The sequence below is a fragment of the Dipodomys merriami genome, unplaced genomic scaffold (assembly GCF_024711535.1).
Source record: "Dipodomys merriami isolate MVZ:Mamm:240054 unplaced genomic scaffold, mDipMer1.0.p SCAF_839, whole genome shotgun sequence".
In the NCBI taxonomy this organism is placed as follows: Eukaryota; Metazoa; Chordata; class Mammalia; order Rodentia; family Heteromyidae; genus Dipodomys; species Dipodomys merriami.
The window spans coordinates 297,318-318,173 of record NW_027206445.1 but is presented as its reverse complement, the minus strand read 5'-3'; the positions used below and the strand labels follow the sequence as shown (position 1 = coordinate 318,173).

Sequence of the window (20,856 nt, the reverse complement as noted above, 5' to 3'; positions counted from 1 at the left end):
GAAGAACTGAGGGACAGCGCCCAGGTCCAGAGTTCAAGCTCCATGACCTATATATATATATATATATATATATATATATATATATATATATATATATATATATATATATACATACATACATATATATATGTATGTATGTATGTATACATATATACATATATTTATATGTATGAATAAATGACCTCTCAAGTAGAATAAACTTCAGGTCCATAAAATCGGAGTCTGCTTCTGAGATACTTATATTTCATATATGGTTTTTATTAGAACAGTTATATTAAAATTTGACACAACTGTACTAAAGATATAAAAGCAAATTACTTTTTTTCTGACCTGTGAGGGACAAATAAAGATTGAAAAAAAAACATGAAAAAAAAGTTACAAAGAAGCACAGGAAACCATACAAACTAGGAACAGAAATGAGAATGACAGATCTGGATAAAACTATCATTTAATCCTGGGTGTCTGGTCTCTTCTCATTTAGAAGCTGAGTTGAGTCATTACAAAGTCTCCAATCTCAGGGTAGGTTGTAATTAGATATAGACCATGTTAAGTGAAAAGGGCAGTGTTTTCACTTCTGCCCAAGGATAGGCTCCACTGAGAGATGTCCCCACCGTGGCCATCCTAGAATGCCTAGTCTCCAAGTAGGACAAGGGCCATTGGCCAATGTCCTCGTGGTCCTCACATGGTTGCCATGGTAGCAGTAGAAGCATCTGTGGATGGGCCCAGAATTCCTTGACAATGATCCTCCTGGCCCAAGTGCATAACTGCCGGTGGGTTTGCCCTGGGCTCTGATTGGCCCATTTTCTCACTGATGTCAATGGCCTGACTTCTGATTGGTCCAGTTCCTCCTGATGTCACAGGCCATTGTGAGGTATGCCCAGCAGGATACATAAGAGGCAATTGCCCTCCAACTCTGTCAGTTACAGCACTGGGAGCTTTTCCTTGGTGACCCGCTGGACTAAGTCAGAGCTACTTGGTTGCTTTCTTTGGGTATGGGGGTTGTGTTTGTCTTGTTTGGGTTTGGGGATTTCATTTACTAGTCTGGGGGTTGTATTTACTTGTTAGTTTACCTTTTCGTAAGATTTATTAGTTGGCAACTTCATTGAGATCATCTTAGGTAATAGTTAAGCTTGATCACTTGTCATCTCAGCTGAAAGATGGTAATGTACAACAAAGTCTCCTTTAGCTCTTCCCCCAAGAAGGAGTTGATCACTGTACAACTTGACAGAGATCATCGACTATGGCTGCTATGGCTATGTCAATCTGGCCCATCACCGCCTCACAGACACCACAGTGGTGGTCAAAGTTCTCTGAAAGAAAGAGCTGGAAAGCCATGAGATAGAAAATGAGGTGGCCTTTGTGAAAACTGTACGTCACCCACACATCATCTGATTATTCCAGGTGATGGAGAATGAAGACTGTGTGTACCTTGTCACTGAGCTGGCCACTCGGGGTCATCTCTTGAGGTGGATCAAAAAATCCTCCTCCAGCTACCTTTTAGAGTTTGAAGCCAGGAGGCTATTCAAACAGATCACGAGTGCTGTTGACTACCTTCATGAGAATGGAATTGCACACCTAGACCTGAAGGCCAACAACATCCTATTGGATGCCAATCTCAATGTCAAGGTCAGTGAATTTGGGCTGAGTGACAGGGTGACCTACACAAATGTTCCTACACAAAATGTTCGATGGGTACCAGGTGGACATTTGGGACTTAGGCGTGCTATTGTATGTGATGACAATGAGAAAGTTCCCATTTGAGGGGAGTAATATGGCTGACATAGGGTTACAAGTCCTAGAGGCCAGTACACTGTTCCCCTTCACCTATCTGCAAAGAGACAAGATCTCCTTTCTAAACTGCTGACTGTGGACTTCAATCTGAGGCCTGCTATTGAGGAGATAATGGAACACCCATGGCTGGCTCTAGGTGTGGGATTTGGCCTGCTTCCTGATGAGCCACTGCCTGGCAAGCTGGATCGCATTGTCAGAGTCATGTGTGACATGGGGTACAATGTAGCTGGCATTGAAAAGGCAATCCAGGACAGAGAATTCAATGAAGCCATGGGCACCTACCTGCTCATCCAAGAAAACTTAAAAGAGAATGCCAGAATTGTGGAATCAAAACTGATGCTTTTGGATAGTCCATCTGGCACAACTCCTGAGGACAATCCCACCACAACTCTCCCTCCACAAAGGAGAGCCAGCTTTTTTGCAGGACATAACGCCTTCAGCTTGTCCTCAGAATTTCAGTTACACAATGATGATGATCAGTTACCTCTCAATAAAACCCGAAGTGCCAGTCTGCTTGTCTTTCCTCTCTACTCCCTGCAGAGCTACAGTTCCAGCTTAATGTTGGGCCAGGATTCTTTTAGCTGCTTGACAGAATGGAGCATTCACACTCAGTGGAAAATGCCCTTCCCTCTGGGCAGCCTTAGGGGGAGGCCACAGCCCCCAGGTGGAATATTAGACAGGGCTGGAGGAGGGTGGCTAACAGGATAGTCACCATATTTCGCAGAATCTGCTGCTGTGTGAAGGCCCCAAAGTAATGTCCACAGATTGAAAGTAAAGCTGTCCCAGAGAAAGTGGTGCAGAACTCTGAAACAGCACAATTGAAAACCACCAAACTCAGACTTTCAGGGTGACTCTAACTGGGTTGTGGAAAATCTGAGAGGTGTGGATTTGAAGAGCTGCAGGAGGAGAAGGAGTCATGCAGAAAGTTCACACTGCAGAAGTCTCTGGCCAGCATGGCCAGGTTGTGTGACAAGTGCTAGGGGATTCTCCAGCTGGGATTCCTTCCCAAGAAAGGACACTGCACTGGCTTTCCAATGCTAAAAGATAAGCTGAAAGGTGATCTCAAGCTGCCTGTACTTTCTGAGCTGGCTAATTCCACATCGATCCCTTACTTGAGTATTGTCACTTCATTGAACAACCTTTCACATTTGTCCCTTGAACACTAAAGATGCTTTTGTCCCAAATGCTGCAGCAGGTCATCATCTCACCTTTTATGTATGTTGCTTGTCTGCCTATTTACTTTCTAGTTCATTTATTTAGGTTTAAAGTGAGACCCTTGATGCTATAGGAGCCCATGGATCTGAGGGGCAAGAGGCATCCTGGACTCTGCTTCTCTTTCAGCAGTCTTCAGGTGAAAGGGTACAACTCCTGAGCACACTAGGTACACTGGCTGGGTTGGAACATAAGAGCAAATCTTCACTGGGAATGGAGAGGGACCTGTCTCCATTCACCCCATACACTGTCAGTGGTTTCTGCCCCAACTTTCCTCCTATTCAATGCAGTTTTCTGTGGGTGTGATTTCTATCTAAACCTCATCATTATCCCAACATAATACCATCATCCAAGAATCCCTTATTTCAGACTTGTTTATTTGCTCACAGTCAAAGAGACCCTATTACCTAGACAGGTTGTTTGATTTGCAACTTCTCCCCCTCCCCAGGAGCCCCCATTTTCTTTAAGGGGAACCAGAATGTTGGGTTAGCTGTGTTTCAAATAAGAGAACAGTCTGAACAACCAGAGTTCCTGTTAGACTGGCAAAATATATGAAGTAGAATGATACCCCTTCCTTCAAGGTAGAGGTGAAGAAACCTGTGAAGGAGCAGGATTCCTGAGAAAGTATGGAGATACAGTGGTGCCTGTGGATGGATGCCTGGGTGGGCTTTGCTAGTGGGTGGACCTTGGCTGGGCTGACTGTTTCTGAGCATGAGCAGAAACTCGGTAAGATTGGATGTGGCCCTCGACCACTGCGTTATATGTGTTGGCTCAGCTACCGGGGGGGGGGGGGGTTAACAAGGGAGTGATGGGGAGCAGTTGGGCACACGTGGCCTTTGCTATTTGTGCTCTGAGTCAATAGGCTGAACCTGCAGAGCACACATGACATTTGTGGAAGGAAGTGAGCTGGAGCTCCTGGTAAATCAGATTCAGCTCAGGGCCATTTGGGAAGCAAATCTCCCCTCAAAGAATGAGATGGGATTCTGGTGGGCCAAAAGGAGGGGCCAAAGGACAGCCCAAGGAGGGCCAAAAGAGGGTAAAGGATGGGCACCTTATTGAAAGACAGGACTGACACTGATGCTGTATTACAACTCAGAGGAGGATGGCCAGGAAAGGAACTGAGGAATCCTGAACTCCACATGGACCAGTGTTTAGTGAAGAGGGTGGGTGGGGAGGGAAGTACTGTGAATTTCCTTGATTTCTCAATGCTTTTTCTTTTCTCTCCATGTTTGTTTGTTGTGTGTTTGTGTCTGTGCACCTGTACTGGCTCTGGGACTTGAACTCAGTGCTTTTCTCTCTGTCTCCTTTACTCTCTCTCCTTATCTTCCCCTTCTCAGCTCTCCACCCCATTCCATCTACCTTCCCTACTTTTCTTTCTCCCTCTTACATTCCTCGTATTCTTCCCCTTTCATTCTTCCCTCTCCTCTTCTCTTCCTATTTCCTCCTCCTGAAATCTTCCTGTTCCATTCGGTCTCCCTCTCTTCCTGCTCTTGAATCAGTCTCTGACAATGTTTGTTTCTCTGTCTCTCCTCTCTCTGTCTCTCTCTTTCTCTCTTTCAGTTTGTATGGTCATAGCTGGTTCTCTACCACTTGAGTCATACCTCCCGGCTTTCATTTCTCTAGTTAATTGAAGATGGAATTTCCTAGAATTGCTGTATCTGTAATCTTACAGGTGAACTTGTGGGATAGCTAGGATTACAGGCAAAAGCCTCCAGCATCAGGCAAACACATTAGACTTTGTTAGTTTGGTGTAGCAGAGGTTGTTTTCTCAGTTATTATGAAAGGGATTTGTGTACTTATGTAAGGGACAGCTGTGCGAGGGACACCTTACAAATGGTTGTGGAAGGAAGGGGGTGGTGGCATAGTGTGCAAATGGACAGGGAGGAAGGGACATGTGCACTGCACAAAGGGTCAGCGCTGAATGTTCTATTTTGGTAGAGATTCTGGGAGTCTCCTGAGAGGCCCCCAGCTGACACCCGCTTCCCCAGAGCACAAGGTTGTGGGCATGATGCTTCCTTTCCCCTGGCAGTTCCAAGGGGAAGTGTCTAGGCCTCATGGAAGAGTAGACCCTAATTTTTCTGCTGAGGAAACTGGCATGCTGGGGGAGCTGATGTTCAAATATTCAACTATTCTTTTTTTGTGGGGGGGGTCCGGTCGTGGGGCCTGAACTCAGGCCTAGGCACTTTCTCTCAGCTCTTCAGCTCAAGGCTAGTGCTCCACCACTTGAGCCACAGCACCACTTCCGGCTTTTTTCTTTTTGCTGAGGAATCGAACCCAGGGCCTCATGCATGCAAGGCAAGCGTTCTACCACTGAGCCACCTTCCCAGCACAAATATTCAACTATTCTAAATGTCACATCTCCATTTTAGGAATCACAAAGTGAATGAATTAAAATAAATTCCCTTCCTTTCACCTAGAGGTGGTGAAGGAACAGGAGACCTGAGAAAGCATGCCTATATAATGGTGCCTGTTGATGGACCCTGTCTGAGCTGACTGCCTTCCCACATGAACAGAAATCCGGTGAGAGTGGATGTGAGCCTTCATCACTGTGATGTTTGTTTTGGTTCAGCCAGGGCACTATATTTGCACAGAGAGTCAGTGCTGAGGGCCCATGCTGCCCTTGGGTGACAATGTGGGATGGGGAGGACTTGGGCACAGCAGGCCTTTGCTATGAGGGGACTGGACTCAGAGGGCTGAGCCTGCACTGCATAATGATGAGATTTGCAGAAGGAAGGCTGTGGCTCCTTGTAGACCAGTGGTGCCGCTCAGGGGTATTTAGGGAACAGAACTCTTCTCAAAGAATGAGATGGGTTTCTGGTGAGAGAAGCAGTGAGGCCAGAGTGGTCATATAGCAGGCATCTTGGTGATAGACAGTGTTGACATTGATGCTGAAGGAGAGCTGAGAGGAGGAAGCTAAGGACTCTTGTACTCTGGATGGAACCATCTTCAGTGAAGAGGAGGGTGGGCAGGGAAGTAATGTTGATTTCCATCTTGTCTCAGTCCTTTTGTTTTATTTACTTTCTTTTTGTTTGTTGTATGCATGTGTTTGTGAGTGTGTGCTGGTACTGGCACTTGAACTCAGTGATTTTCTCTTTCTCTGTCTCCTTTGCTGTCTCTTTTTTCTTTCCATTGCCTGTCTCTCTCCCCTTTTCCAGCTAACTTCCCTCCAGGTCATTCATCTTCTCCTCTTCTTCCCCTTTCCCTCTTCTCTTGTTCTGTTTCCTCTCTCTTCCTCTGCCTCAAATCTTTTTCTCTCCTACCCCTCTATATCTTTCTCTTTGAGTTTGCATGTTCATAGCTGGTGCTCTACCACTTGAGTCACTTGAGTCCAAGCCAACATTTTTCTTCTTAATTGAAAATGGAGTATGCCCAGGATGGCTTTAACTGTGATCTTCTGAGCATCAGCTTCTGGGAGAACTATGATTACAGGCATGATCCACCATCAGCAGCAATGCTTCTGACCTCGTTAACCTGGTGTTGCACAGGTTTGTTTCTCTGATTGAGAAAAGGGATTTAGGTACTTATCTGAGGGCTGTCCATCAAGGTGTAAGAGACAGCTTGAAAATGGTAGGGGAAGGAAAGGGTTGATGGATTTTGGGGCAGAATGGACAGGGAGAAAAAAACGTGCATGGTGCAAGTATGTCAGCACAGAGAGAAGTCAGAGGTTTTGTAGAGAACCTATGCATCCGCAGAGTCCTCCCACTGACACCCCCTTCTCCAGAACACCAGGCTTTGATCAGTTCTTATTTGAGGTCTTTAGGCCTCATGGAAGAATACCAGAGCCCAATTTTTTTCCTTAGCGAATCATCTTGCTAGGAGAACAGAGTTTCAAGTCTGAGAACATTCTGAACATCCAGAGCCCATTCTGAATGACAAAAATGTATGAATTAAATACTTTTCCTCCTTGTCAGCAAGAGGTGGAGAAACCTGTGAATGAGCAAGAGACCTAAGGAAGTATGAAGATATAGTGGTGCCTGTGGATGGACCCTGCCTGAGATGACTGCATCTGGACGTGAGGGAAAATTCGGTAAGATTGGATATGTCCTTCCAGCACTGGGTTATTTGTATTGGTTTAGCCAGGGCCATGAGATTTCCACAGAGAAGGTTTGGTGCAAGCTCCTGCTGTCTGCCCTTGGGTGACAAGTGTGTGATAGAGAGGATTTGGGCACACCTGGCTTTTGCTATGTGTGCACTGATGTGAGGAGGCTGAGCCTGTAGAGAAAACTGATGAGATTTTCAGCAGGAGGTGGACGGGAGCTCCTGTTGGATCAGTGGTCCAGCTCAGGGCTATTCGAGTGCATATCTCCCCTGAAATAGCAAAATGGGATTCTGGTGAGAGACCAAATAAGGGCTCCATGAGGGAAAAGATGCGTACAGGGTAAATGACTGGGTGGACACTAAATGTAAAGGAGAAGTGACAGGAGGCAGGTTAAGAAGGGAGCTGAGGAATCCTGAATTCCACATGGGCCGTTCTTCAGTGAAGAAGGTGGGTGGGAAGGAATTACTGTTGATTTGTAAGATGGCTTTAATTTTTTCCTTTTGTATGTTTGTTGTGTGTATGTGTTTGTGAGTGTGTGCTGCTACATCTCAGTGCTTTTATTCTTATGCTGTTTCCTTTCCCTTCTCTGTCCTCTCTCCACTTTTCTCACCTTCCCCCTGCCTTGCCCCGCCATCTCCCTTCCCTTGTTTTCATTCCTCCCATACCTACTCCTATTCTACTTCTCCTGTCCCTCTACTTGTTCTCCTACCCTCTACCATTTCCTCTCCCTCTCTTCCTGCTCTTAAATCTGTCTCACTCTCTTTCCCTCCCCCTCCCTCACTCCTTCTCTCTCTACACATCTCTCCCTCTTTCCCTTTCTCCTTCTCTGTCTTTCTCTTTCTTCTCTCAGTTTTCATGGATATGTCTGGTTCTCTTCTGTTTGAGTCACGCTTCCAGGCTTGCATTTCTCTAGTTACTTGAAGATGGTATCTTCCCAGCCTTGCTGTAAATGCAGTCTTCAAGTTGTCAACTTGGGAGATAGGTAGGATTACAGACAAGAGCCTACAGCATCAGGGAATGCAATTGACTTTGTTAATCTGGTGTGGCAAAGGTTGGTTTCTCTATTTTGAAAGGGTATTTGTGTATTTATGTGAGGGACAACTGTGTATGGTTCACCTTACAAATGGTTGTGGAAGGAAGGCAGTGATGGGTTGGTGTAAATGGACAGGGAAGGATGACTTTTTTGGAATCACAAAGTGATTAAAACATACTCCCCTCTTTTCAGCTAGAGGTGATCAAGGAACAGGAGACCTGAGGAATTATAGAGATAAACTGGGGCCTATGGAAGGACATAGCCTGGATGGACTTTGGTTGTGGATGGACCACACCCATGGATGGACCCTGCATGGGATGACTGCCTTCCCACAAGAAAAAAAATTGTTAAGATTGAATATGAGCCTTCACACTACAATATTTGTATTGGTTCACCTAGGGCATTTAGAATTGCACACAGAGGCAGTGCTGAGGACTGATGTTGCCTTTGGGTAACAAGTGTTTGATGGGGAGGAGTTGGGAAAATCTGGCCTTTTCTATGTGTACAATAGGTCAGGAGGCTGAACCTGCAGAGGAGACTAATGAGTTTAGCAGCAAGAGGAGGGCTGGGGCTCCTGGTGGATCAGTGGTACTGCTCAGGGCTCTTTGGGGAGAGCAGATCTCCCATGAAAGAACAAAATGGGATTCTGGTGAAAAATTCAATGAGTGCCACAAGAGGGAAAAGATGGGTACATGAGAAATGACAGGGTGGACACTAAATGTAAAGGAGAAATGACAGGAGCTGAGGAATCCTGAATTCCACATGGACCATTCTTCAGTGAAGAAGTGGGGTGGGAGAGAATTACCATTGATTTCCATGATTTCTCAATCCATTTTCTTTTATTTTTTCAGTTTTGTTTGTTGTGTATATGTGTTTGTGAGTGTGTGCTGGTACATCCATGCTTTTTTCTTATGCTCTGTTTCCTTTCCTTCTCTGTACTCTCTCCACTTTTCTCACCTTCCCCCTTCTGCCCTCTCTCTTAACCTTGTTTTTATGCCCCCCATAACTACTCCTACTCTATTTCCCCTGTCCCTCTTCTTATTCTTCTCATGCCCTCATTCTCATTCCCTCTTCTCATGCCCTCTTCTCATTCCCTCACCTTCTCTTCCTGCTCTCTGGTGTTCCTTATCTCTCCCCTTCTCCCTCTCTGTCTTTCTCCCTTTTTTTCTTTCTCTTTCAGTTTTCATGGTCATGTCTGATTCACTGCTTGAGTCACACTTCCAGGTTTGCATTTCTCTACTTAATTTTCCCAGACTTGCTGTAAATGCAGTCTTCTAGGTGGCAATTTGTGGGATAGGTAAGATCACAGGCAAGAGCCTACAGCATCAGAGAATGCATTGGGCTTTGTTAGTCTGGTACGGCAAAGGTTTCGTTCTCTCATATGAAAGGGATTTGTGTACTTTTCTGAGGAACCACTGTGTGAGGGTTACCTTACAAATCGTTTTGGGAGGAAGAGGATGGTGGGTTGGTGTAAATGGACAAGGAAGGTTAACTTGTGCACTGTACAAGTGCATTGAAAGGTGTTAGAGTCTTAGTAGAGATTCTATGAGTCCCCAGAGAGGCCCACAGATGACTCCCCATTTCCCAAAACAGCAGGCTTTGGGCATGGTTCTTCCTTTCCCCTGGCAGTTCCCAGTTAAAGACTAAGCCACATAGAGGAATTCAGAGCCCAGTTCTTCCCCTTACAGAACCAAAGATCTAACTTAGCCAAGTTTTAATATTTGAACATTCTGAAATCAAGAGTTCAATTTTGGAATGACCGAGTGTTTGAATTAAAATACATTCCCTTCCTTTCAGGTAGAGGTGGTCAAGGAACAGTTCAACTGAGGAAGCATGGTGATCTACTGTGCATGTGGATGGATGGGGCTGGATGGACTGGGGTTGTGGATAGATCACACCTGTGGATGGACCCTGCGTAGGATGGCTGGCTTCCCACAAGAACAGAAATTCAGTAAGATTGAATATGAGCCTTCACTACTAGGATATTTGTATTAGGTCAGCCAGGGCATTAGATTTGCACACAGAGGCAGTGCTGAGGAGTGATGCTGCCTTTGGGTGACAAGTGTGTGATGGGGAGGGGTTGGACACACTTGGTGTTTTATATGTGTACACTGGGTCAGGAGGCTGAGACTGCAGAGCAGACTGATGAGATTAACATCAAGAAGGAGGGTTGGGGTTCCTGGTGGATCAGTGGAAATGCTCAGGGGTATTTGTGGAACAGAACTCTTCGAAAAGAATGAGATGGGTTTCTGGTGAGAGAAAAAATAAGGGCCAAAATAGGCCAAATAATGGGTACCTGGTGCAAGACAGGGTTGATACTGATGCTGCAGGAGAGCTGAGAGCAGGAATGTAAGGAATCCAGAACTCCTCACCAATCAGTTTTCAGTGAAGGGTGGGTGGGGAGGGAAGTACTGTTATGTCCATTATTTTTCCATACTTTTTATTGTCTTTCTTTTAGTTTATCATGTGTATGCATTTGGGAGTGTGCTGGAAGTAAGGCTTGAAGTTTGTTCTTTTCTCTTTCTGTCTCCTTTCCCTCTGTGTCCTTTCCTTGCAGCCTCCTTCTACTGTCTGTCATCTCTCTTATGCCCACATTCCTTGACTTCCCCTACTCTCCTCCTTCTAATCATTTTTTCTCCATTTTCCATTCCTTCTAACGAGCTCCTTTCTCCTGAATCTGTTTCTCTGTCTTTATGTATGTGTGTATGTATGTATTTTTCTCTGTTATTCTCTCTGTTCATTTGAGTTCTCTTTCTCCATCCCTCTCTCTCCCTCCCTCAGTTTCTCTCTCTTGGCCATGGGCATGTTTCTCTCTAGTATTCTCCCAGTGGAGTCACACCTCTAGGTCTGATATTTCTACTGCGTTGGACATGGAGTCTGCCCAAGCTGGCTTTATCTGAAATCTTCTCAGTGTCAGCATGTGAAATAATTAGGGTTACACACATGAGCCTTCAGCCTTCAGTTGGTTTCTTTGTTTTTACAAAGGAATTTGTGTACTTGTGTGAGGGACAACTTACAAATGTTTGGGGAAGGAAAGGGTGTTGGTTTGGGCTGCAAGTGGAGAATGGACAGGTAGAGAATTACATTTTCACAGTGCTAGGGGGTCAGCCCTGAGAGGTGTCTGATCTTAGTAGAGATCCTGTGAGTCCCCAGAGAGGCCCTCAGCTGACACCCCCTTCCCAGAGCACCAGGCTTTGGGCATGGTGCTTCCTTTCCCCTGGCAGTTCCCAGGGGAAGCCTATAGGTCTCATGGAAGACTAGTAGGGCATGATTTTTGTCCTCATGGAACCACAGTGGGGAGAAAACTGAGTTTCAAATATTAGAACACTCTAAACTTGCAAAGGTGATGTCTGACATTACAAAGTATACAAAATAAAACATTTTTTCTTCCATTCAACTAGAGGAGAGAAGCCTTGGAAGGAAGCAAGACACCTGAGAAACCATGGAGTTACAATGGTACCTGTGGATGGACCCTTCCTAGGACATAGAGAAATTTGGTAAGACTGAATATGACCCTTTGCCCCAGGATTATTTTGCTGATTCATCCACAGGCATCAGACTTTCCACACAGAGGTACTGCTGAGGGCTGATGCTACCCTTGGGAGACAAGGGTGTGATGGGGAGGAGTTGGGCACACCTGGTCTTTGCTATGTGTGCACTGGGGTCAGGAGGCTGAGCTAGCAAAGCCAACTGAGGAGGAATTCACGAGGAGATGGGCTACAGCTCTCGTCAAATCAATGGCCCAGCTCAGGGGTATTTGAGGAGAAGAGCTCAGATCAAAGAATGAGATGGGTTTCTGGTGAGGGAAGCAATGTAGGCCACATTGGGCAAAGGATGGGCAGCTTGCTGATAGACAGAGATGGCAGTGATACAGAAGGAGAGATTTGCGGAGGAAGCTAAGGAATCCCGAAGTCCTTAAGGAGCAGTGTTCAGTGAAGAGGCTGGGTGGGGATGGAAATATTGTTGATTTTCATAATGTCTCAGTGTTCTTTCTTTTCCTTTTTCCTTTTTGTGTGTTTTTCTGAGTATGTGCTGGTACTGGGCTGGCTATCAGTGCTTTTTTTCTCGTCTTTCTGTTCCTTCTCCTTCTCTTTCATCTCTTCCCTTTTCCCATTGTTTCTTGCTTTACCATCTCTCTTCCATCCTCTTCTTCCACCACATACCATCTCCTACTGCACTTCCCCTTCCCTTCTTCCCCTCACCTCCTGCTTCCATTTCCTCTCCCTCTCCATCTGGTCTTGAGTCAGTCTCTAACCCTGTCATTTTCTCTGTCTCTCCTCTTTGTCACTCTATTATTCTCCTTTTTGTGCTTTATTTATTTGATTATTTATTTGATTAGTATTTATTTTTGGTCATGGGGCTTGATGTCTGGGTCTGAGCACTGTCCCTGAGCTCTTCAGCTCAAGGTAAATGGGTCTACAACTTGAGCCATAGCACCGCTCTGGATTTCTGGTGGTTAATTAGAGATAAGTATCTCATGGACTTTCCTGCCAGGGCTGGCTTTAAACCTTGATCCTCAGATCTCAGCCTCCTGAGTAGGTAGGATTATAGGTGTGAGTCACCTGCACCTGGTGAGTCACCATGAACATGATGTACAGAGGGGTTATATAAAAGAGTGCATTTCTCTCTGGGTGCTGGTGCATCCTAGTTACTCAGCCTTAGGATCATAATTCCAAGCCAGCCCAGGCACAAAAGTCCTTATAAGACTCTTATCTCCAATATCCACTCAAAAATTTAAAGGAATCATGGCTCAAGTAGTAGAACAGTAGCCTTGAGCCATAGAGGATCAGGGACAGTGGCCAAGCCCTGAGTTCAAGCCCCACAACTGACAAAAAAAAGAGTGTATTTGTTTTTAAAGATTGTTATCCCTTCCCTCGCTCTGTCATTGCCACTCAAAAGTTGTATTGTTCATTTTCACCATAGGGTCTAGTAAGTAGTGCTGATCTAATCCATTATTCTGATTTATACCCCTTCCTCTTCACCCTATCACTTTCCCTCTCCCTGTTCCACGCTCCCATGCTTCTTTTTACTTTCATGATCTTTTTAAACTGTCCTTTGTTTTCTTTTTTTCTAATTTATATAGTGAGAGAGTATTTGCTTTTGTGAGACTAGATTATTTCATTTAACAAGATAACCTTTCATTCGATCTATTTTCTAGCAAAGGAAGAGAATTCTACTCTGTTTATGGCTAAGTAATACTCTGTTGCCTATATAATATTTGATATAATGTCTATAAGTATGTTATACTAATGTATTTAGTATATTTCTTTAAGGGGGGATCTGGTCGTGGGGCCTGACTCTGGGCCTGGGCGCTGTCCCTCAGCTTTTCAGCTCAAAGCTAGCACTCTACCACTTGAGCCACAGCTCTACTTCCGGCTTTTTTCTTTTTGCTTATCGGGTACTGAGGAATCGAATCTAGGGCCTCATGCATGCAAGGCAAGCGCTCTACCACTGAGCCACTATCCCAGCCCCTGTATTTAATATCTTTATGTTTATTTATCCTTGTGATGATGGTCATTGAGGCTATATTCATGATTTGATTGTTGTGTACAATGCTAATATAGTTGTGAGTACAAAAATAGCTCTGTGGTAAGTTCTTATTAGTATGTAGCCATCGTATGGCTGTATTGTATGGAAAATTTCATTTCATGAGGCATTTCCCTGCTGATTTCCATTGTCATGAACAAATACATTCCTACCAGTATCCTGGCTACATTTATTATCTCTTTTCTGGAGATAGAATGTCTATACTCATATATTCCTTCATGCAATATTTTTCTGTTGTTGTACAAAATTATGTGGTTTATTATGACACTTCTACACACACACACACACACACACACACACACACACACACACACACACACACACAGAACATTTTGATCCTATTGTCCCCTCATCACCTTCCCTTGTCTCCACTTCATACTTATCTGATTCTTCCTCCACAAAATGGTCTCTCAATTAGGTTCCTATCTTTTCATTGAACTTATCAATCTAGATTCTACATAGGAGAAAAATATGTGATATTTTCTGTCTGCCTTACTTTAACATGATGATAGCCAGTTTAATTCATTTTCCTGCATATGTCATATAATTTCATACATATTTATGGCTGAAGTAATACTCCATTGTATTAGCATGCACCTTTTTTTATCCATTCATCTGTTGATGGGCACTTAGGCTGACGTACAACAACTCTTCACAAAGGGACAAAGGCCAAGCACACCTTTTGGTGGGGAGATGCAAAATCCACTCTTGAAGATAAGTGGGCTTTTGGGTTTTTTCCTTGTTGTTAGTATTGGGGCTTGAAGTCAGAGCACCTTGTGTGTTTTGTTGTTGTTGTTATTGTTAGTACTAGGGCTTGAACTCAGAGCTTGGTGCTCTTTCTTACCCTATACCCACTCAATACTGGTGCTCTATCACTGCAGCCACACCTCTATTTCTAGCTTTCTACTGATTGATAAGAATTAATACATCCCTTTGATTTGTCGACGTAGGCAGGCTTTGAACCTCAATCTTCAGATCTCAGTCTCCTGAGTACCTAGATTATAGGTGTGAGCAACCAGTATCAGGCTCACGAGAATGTGTGTTTATGGGTTTATTTATTTTTATGTAGTTGTGTAAAGGAGTTTCAATTCCACAAGGTAGATTATGAATGTAATGCATCATGATCAAAGTCACCTTTCCATCCTTCTATGCTGTCTTTCCCCATGATGTGAGTTTTGTGATCAGATAATATCCTTTTACTTTTCAGCAAAAGGCTTTTAGGGAGGATGGCTTATGCCCTGTCTTTTGACAATGCTTATTCCTTGATTCCTTGTCTTTTGTACTGTCCTTTTATAAACAGAAGAATTAGGTTGTCTCTCGCTATCCTCTGAAATTTGTCACAAGTATTGAAATTCTCTGGTTTACAGAGAATTCACCCACTTTGTCCCTTTACCCACTTTGTCTCTCAGTCTTGTAAGTTCATGGTACCCCAAATAGTTCATCCAGCTTCCCTGAACTTCAGACCTATAGAACTAAAGTTCTTTTTTAGGCCTGTGATCGAAATAATTTCTCACATTTTCTTAAAAGAAATGTTCTCATTTCCTGCCTTATGAAATGATAATCCCTCTGTACAACACTTTAAAATTCAATGTGTGACACACACACACACACACACACACACACACACACACACACACATTCCTGAGAGAAAATAATATTTCTGGTGCCACCATAGGCCTGTAAGTATACCTGTTGGTAAAAGAGAAAATACTAGGTTACTAGGACTACCCTTGGTACAAGAATCCACTTCTGCACTAATTCTCCTCACTTGGAAACTCCTCACTTGGCCACTGCATAGGTTAAAGGATCTGGCCTTCACTATGATATGTATGGGATTATCTCTGGTTTCTGTTTTAACCTCACAAGAATTTGGCAGTAGTCACAACTTGCAGAGTGCTGAATTTGAGGAACAGAAATGTGAAACCAAACTTTAAGCTTCTCTTTCCATCAGCAGAGCCATTTCCAGGAATCAAAATGTCTGGAAGGCACATTGGCAAAGTTTGCCTGTGCATTTGTGATTGGTGAGAAGACGAGATGGCAACCCAGGTAGGGGTGCATCTTCTCAGTGACTAAAGAAGTCGCTTCAACTAGAGCATGGCTTTAGGCAGACCCCGTACTTTATACCCACGATTCATGTCTTGCCCACCTCTCAGCAGCTCCCTTCTTCTGTTCATCCTGAGCTGTCCCACACATTGCCCCATACAGAGACTTAGTGTCTCCCCCTCCCACCCCTTCTAACCACAATCCTCAGATTTCAGGCCCCTGTGTAGTGTCTGGCCTCATATAAGATATATCTCCTATTAAACACCAAGAAATGAAAAAAAGCCAAAAGCTGATTTGTGGAGCCTAGCCTTGAGCAAAATATCTCAGGGATATTAACTGGGCCCTGAATTCAAGCCCTATGACCAGCACCAAACAACAAAAAAAGCTCAAGTGGTTGAGCTGTGGCTCAACGTGTGAAGCCCGCTTGCCTGTTTAAAAACAAGAACCCTCAAGGAGAGACACTAGGACTTTAAGAATGAGATATGAATCCTGCACTGAAAAAATGAAACAAACAAAAGACCCAGAATAAATGAAAATGCAGGCAAGAAAAAGAGCCAATTAAAGGTTTTGAAACTAGCACCAGCATGAAAGTCCATGAGACTTGTTTGAATGTGTGCCAGTCATGCACTTGAACTGGAGTGTTTTGCTCCTGGCTAGGAGTCTACTACTCCTAGTAGTTAATTGGAGATGAGTCTTATGGACTTGCCTGCCCGAGCTGGCCTCGAACAGCAATCCTCAGGCTTCAAGCTTCTGTGTAGTGCCTTTGGCTTCCCATAGGACTCTTATCTCTTCTTAAGGACCAGAAAATAGACAAACAGAAAAAGTCATGGGGGGAAATGTCAAATTGTAGGAGCTGCAAACCTTGAGGAAGAAAAACAACTAAACTGTTAAGAAGTGAAGGAGAAAGGATGGAAATAGACCAGACTCAATCTTCCACGGGCAATGACTATTAATTGAGATAGAGCAGCGAGGAACAGCCTTCCCACAGGCTTGGAGACTGTGTGTCAGAGCTGGGACAGGAGCTAGGTTTTATGAAGTCTGAGCAAGGAGGCAGCTAATGAAATAGCCACTAGGTCAAAGGCGGGGTGGGTAGGCCCACAGTGGTGGAATGCTCACAGCTGGGCTTAGAGTGATTGTCCTGCTGGAGTCAGGCAGTCGGCACTTATCTTTGGTGGGTTGCTGGTATCTGTATGCACCTGGGAAAATAGGGGGGGAATCAATCCTTCATATTCCATCTTTGGATACATAAAAAGAATTGTGCTGAGAAGGGAGCAACATGTTATAGCAAGAACAAAGCAGAGTCTTATCACAAACAAAAATAGTGGGCAGGAAGTGAGTTCAAGCCCTGGGGCCAGCACCATAAAAATAAAAAAGGCAGAATTTCACCTGTGGCTAAAGCTGTAAATCCAGTAACCTTGAGGGGTAAAAAATTAGTACAAATTGCAGGCCATGATTCCAAACCCTAGCACTAGCTCCTAAAATTTTAACATTTTTAAAAAGTCAAAATTTCTGCTTTGGCTTAAATTGTAGATTCTGCTATTCTTGAATTTAAAAAAAAAACTTAAAAATGAATAGGATGGTCAGGCCCTCACTTCAAGCCCTGCAAGTGACAAAGTGGCAGAGCAGAAGTCACTCCATCTGAGCATGAGTAATGAGCTCCCTCTTTAAGACAAGGAATGTCTTACATAAGGTCTTAAACCCCTTTACAATCTCAGCATGTCGGATTGTGGCAGGCAAGACCTGGTCTTGAGTGCAAACTTATGGTGATTCAGAAGTAGAAAGAAGTCCACTGGCCACACAGGCTGGTTGTTTTACTTTTTCAGTGCAGGTTTTATGTCTTATTCTTAAAGGCCTGGTGTCTCTCCTTGAGGGTTGTTGTTTTTCAACAGACAAGCAGGCTTCACACGTTGAGCCACAGCTCAACCACTTGAGCTTTTTTTTTGTTGTTTGATGCTGGCCATATGTCATGCTGTTGAAAACTATGGAGAAAGGGGGATATTGACATAGTGATGGGACCATAGATGGCCTCAAATACACTCAGCTGGGGGGAAGGGAGTAGAGAGACCCAGATGTACTTACCCTACTTCCTGTGAGCTCTGTCTCACTCTCTGATCTCAAAGGTGCCATTTCTATACTCTACATGCTTATGAGCCTCAGGTCCATACCCTGTGTGAACCTCTGGCCCCTTATTGGTAACATACACACATTCATAACACACACACATATACACACAAACCTCTTCCTAAGAACAAGCCTGTCAAATTAACAACCCTAGCAATCTACTGGTAGGAAACCTAATTGAGCAACGGTGAAAGGTCAGTTTCAACATGCAAGCTTGAGTTTTTTGAATATATCTCCTTTCTTTGTGTGAGCAACTTTGTAGCCAGTTGAAACAGAAAGCAGGCATTTTCATGTGGATAAAGGTGTTAGCAGGAGAGGGAGGAAATACTGTTTGTTTTCCTAAACTGTTGTGGAATGTGTGAGAATTGAAGTCTTCACTTATTAAAGTGTGAAGAATTTCTCTCATACAACCTGTTTATTATTATTATCATTATTTTTATATTCCCTGCTTGTCCTGGGGATTAAACTCAGGGCCTGAACACTGTCCCTGAGCTTCTTCTTTATCATCAAGGCTAACGAATCTATCACTTGAGCCACAGCTGTTAAATGGCTTTTTTGCTGGTTAATTTACAAATTTTTCTTCCATCCAGGGCTGGCTTCAAGCTGCAATCCTCAGATCTCAGGATACTGAGTAGCCAGGATTACAGGCTTGTTATAATTCTAAAAAAAAAAAAAAAAAAAAAAAAAGGATTACAGGCTTGAGCAACTAGCCCCCAGCTTCAGAGCCTGATTTTTATAGAATCTTGGAGCCTGGAGATCACTGAAGAGTATTTGAAGGCAAGGTGGCAATGTATTCCCTGGTGGGAGGAATAATGAGGATCAGTGTTGGTCCCTTAAAATATTTCATAATCCCTGGAACTCTACAGGGATTCAGTAACATGGAAAAAAGAGATTTGGTGGACGTGAATATATTAAAAGGAAACTTTATCACATTATCTACGGTGGGCCTCATGATATGCTACTCAGGGTCTTTTTTATTTAAGAGAGGAATGTCTCAGGTAATGAGATGTGACAGCAGAAACAGAGTTTGGAGAGGTGCTGCTAGGAGCCAAGGAATATGGGCAGACTATGTAGACATTGGAAGAGGCTCTGCTTTATATCCTCCCAAAAGGAGACTGCTCTTCGCACACCTTGATTTCCTCTGAGAGCCCATAAGAACCCTGTGGGATCCATTTTGAATTTGTCATTTCCAGAACTTGGAAATGTTGTTGTCTGGTTGTTTTATGCCACTAAATTGGTAGTCATTTGTGACAATAGCAACAAGACACTGACACATCCATCCTTGGATCTTGCATTCCTACAATTTACTCCAGAAAACCACTAGAACCATTCCTTAGTGGCATTTGTGGAGAAGAGATGCTCTTTAATGTAAGAACATTTTAGAGACCTACTATACATTGTACTTGAAGTAAGAATTACACCTGTTACTCCTCATAACAACTCTGTACTCCAGTAACACTACTACCTACACCATCAGTTCTCTATTCCTGTGTAACAAATGCTTGCAAACACTAAGCATTTATTCTCACTCAGTTTCTGAGAGTCAGGAATCCAAGAGAAGCTTAGCATGGGGGTTCTGAGTGAGGGGCTTAGGAGACAAGTGTGAACGTTTCCACTGGGGCTAGGGTCATCTGCAGGCATGACTGCTTCCTGCTCATGTACTCCAGTCATCAACTGGAAGTTGCAGCTCCCTGTCCTAGGGCCTTCTCCATATACTGCTCACACATGCAATTGTTTCACCCAGAGCAAAGGGTGAAAGAGAGACAAAGAGATCTCACTGTGAGAGTAGGAGCCACTTATATGGCAATCTCAGAACTGATAGCTCTCATTTTTACCGTATTCTGCTCACTAGAACCACGAACTAGATCTGGCCACATCTGAAAAATGAAAGTGCAGATGATTATTACAGTTGGTGCAGTTTTGACCTGGGACATACTTTGGAGTGTGTTCCTAAAGGGGACCTGTTCAGCTAATGGCTCATGGGTCTTGAAATGAAGGGACAATCTACACCTCATCTATGCTCTGTCATAACCAGTGTCTGAATGAGTCTGTGCTCAAGATACATGGTTTCAGAGAGGGTTGGGTGTGCCTGGCATAGTCTGGAACCGCCCGAAGGCTAAGGGTCACTGAGTGGGACAGGAAAAAGAAGAGCACAAGAGAAAGGTAAGGGCCCATTATTCTACCACATTGAGAATTTGGCAGTCAATAAAGAATGCTGAGGCAGGAAGATCATAAATTCCAGTACAGCTTAGGCTACATCACCCAATTCTATCTCAAAAAGGAAGGGAGGGCAAGACAAAGGGAGGAAAAATGCAATGAAGGGAAAGAAAAGGAGGAACTAGAAAAGAAAAAGAAGGGGTAAACCCAGGAAAGAAGGGAAGGAATTAAAAGAATCAATAATAGGGGAAAAGTATATGTTAGGATGTGTAAATAATCCTCAAGAATGAACCAACTATGATAAATGACAGCAACTAATTATGGAGAGTTTTAAAAGAGAAAGAAGTAGTAGGTGACAATAATTGAGAAAATGAAGTAGGGTTATGGAGGAACAGCTCCCTGAGATTCTTCTGTGAGTAAAATTACTGTTCTTGGGGGAGAAGGAGAGATTTTTTTTAACTAAGTCTTGCTATGTAGCCCAGGTTAGACTGGAACTCACTATACAGGCCAAGTTGGCCTCACTCCCTAAACCTCCTGCCTCTGCCTTCTGCATCTGTGTGAATATAGTTTTATTTGAGTGTCTCATTTTAATGCTGTTGCTGTTGCCAGTCCTGGGATCAGGACACAGGATGTGGGTGCTATCTCTGAGCTTTTTTCTTTTTTTTTTTTTTTCTTGTTTAAGGCTAGCCCTGTCCCACTTTGAAACTTGGGGCTACTTGTGGTTTTCTGGTGATTAATTGTCAAGAAGAGTCTCATGAACTTGCCTGTCAAGGCTGCCTTGAAACCCAGATCCTCAGATCTCAGTCTCTACAGTAGGTAAAATTATAGGTGTAAACCACCAGTGCCCAACCCATTATTTTTCTTACAAAGACCTGTCAAGTAGAATGAGCTGTAAGCCCATAAACTATGGGTT

The 20,856-nt window shown here is 43.8% G+C and overlaps 1 long non-coding RNA gene across 2 annotated transcripts; it reads left to right on the top strand.

Moving 5' to 3' along the window:
- Window positions 1–907: 907 nt before the first annotated feature.
- On the top strand, window positions 908–11,571 carry LOC138819962 (uncharacterized). Of its 2 annotated transcripts, XR_011369710.1 has the most exons (6): window positions 908–990; window positions 1,402–1,626; window positions 5,421–6,488; window positions 6,915–7,030; window positions 9,873–10,026; window positions 11,477–11,571. It is a non-coding gene; the product is annotated as an uncharacterized lncRNA (long non-coding RNA). The 2 variants fall into 2 exon arrangements; XR_011369709.1 differs by lacking the exons at window positions 908–990; window positions 1,402–1,626 and having other exon boundaries at window positions 5,141–6,488.
- Window positions 11,572–20,856: the final 9,285 nt, after the last annotated feature.